A 1,705-nucleotide genomic window follows, 5' to 3' on the forward strand; every position below is an offset into this window, starting at 1 on the left:
TAGAAATAATTAAAAAAAAATAAAATAAAAAAAAATAAATAAAAACACATAAAAATCGAAGAGGAGTTATAATTTATAAAGAAGGCGATGTGCTTTTAAAAATTCAAACACTCGTGCAATTTTAGCTTCCTCATCTGCGAGAGTTTCGGATAAATTTCGGATAAATAACTAAAAAGTTTTATATATAATTGAGGATGTTTTCAATTTGTTGAGAGATTAAAATAAAATATTAATTACACAGTGATCACTAAAAAAATCCCTAAGTTTTTTTATATAATAGAGAGAGTTTTAAATTTATTAAAAAATATAAAAAATCACTTAAATTTTTTTATAATACAAAGGCAGTTTTTAATTCACTGAGAAAGTAAAATAAAATGTTACACGTTCATCACTAAAAAAATCACTTAACAATTTTTTATATAATAGAGTTTTCAATTCGCTGAGAGAGTAAAATAAAATATTACACGGTGATCACTAAAAAAATTTTTAAAATCACTTAAAATATTTTTATATATTATAGAGATTTTTCATTTTGCTGAGAGAGTAAAATGACATATTGTGCGTTAAAAAATAAAAAAAGTCACTTAACAATTTTTGATATAGTAAAGAGAGTTTTCAATTCGCTGAGATATTTAAAATAAAATATTACCCATGATCACTAAAAAAAAATTTAAAATCACTTAAAATATTTTTATATAAGAGAGTTTTCAATCGCTGAGAGAGTAAAATAAAATATTACACGCTGATCACTAGAAAAATCACTTAATAATTTTTTTTTTTATAATGAAGAGAGTTTTCAAATAGCTCTGAGAGTAAAATAAAATATTACACGGTGATCACTAAAACATTTTTTAAAAATCACTTAAAATATTTGTATATAATAGATAGTTTTTAATTCACCGAGAGAGTAAAATAAAAAATTGCACGGTCATCTCAAAGACTTTTTTTATATAATAGAGTTTTCAATTCGCTGTGAGAGTAAAATAAAATATTACACGGTGATCACTTAAAAAATTGCTTAATATTTTTTTTTTTAATGAAGAGAGGTTTCAATTCGCTCAGATAGTAAAATGAAATATTACACTGTATTTTCATACACTTCATTAAAAATTAAAATTAAAGTTACTTTATACAGATTATTTATAATATTTTATATTAATATTATATGTTGATCACTAAAAACGTTTTGATATAATAGATAGTTTTCAATTCGCTGAGTGAGTAAAATAAAAGGTTACATGGTCATCACTAAAAACATTACTTAACAATTTTTTATATAATAGAGTTTTTAATTCACTGTGAGAGTAAAATAAAATATTACACGGTGATCACTAAAAAAATTGTGAATTTTTAAAAATCACTTAAAATATTTTTGTATAATAGATAGTTTTTAATTCGCTGAGAGAGTAAAATAAAGTATTGCACGTTTATCTCTAAGATTTTTTTATATAATAACAAGAGAGAGTTTTAAATTCCCTTAGAGAGTTTTAAATTTACTAAAATATTACACGGTGATCACTGAAAACTTGTATATATATTAGAGAGTGTTTTTAATTCGCTAAGAGAGTAAAATAAAATATTATTTTTATAAAATATAGAGTTTTAAATTCACTAAAATATTACACGGTGATCACTTAAAACCTTTATATATAGTAAACAGATTTAGCTTACCAATAATACCTTTAAATTCACCAATATACTATCA

General features: G+C 21.9%; 1 protein-coding gene across 2 annotated transcripts in view; it reads left to right on the forward strand.

Annotated features, from left to right (window-relative positions):
• The window catches only part of drm (drumstick), a 44,741-nt gene that overhangs the window by 29,271 nt on the left and 13,765 nt on the right, over window positions 1-1,705 (forward strand). The window lies entirely within an intron of this gene.

This window comes from Halyomorpha halys, unplaced genomic scaffold (genome assembly GCF_000696795.3).
Source record: "Halyomorpha halys isolate HHAL.00 unplaced genomic scaffold, Hhal_1.1 Scaffold433.1, whole genome shotgun sequence".
In the NCBI taxonomy this organism is placed as follows: domain Eukaryota; kingdom Metazoa; phylum Arthropoda; class Insecta; order Hemiptera; family Pentatomidae; genus Halyomorpha; species Halyomorpha halys.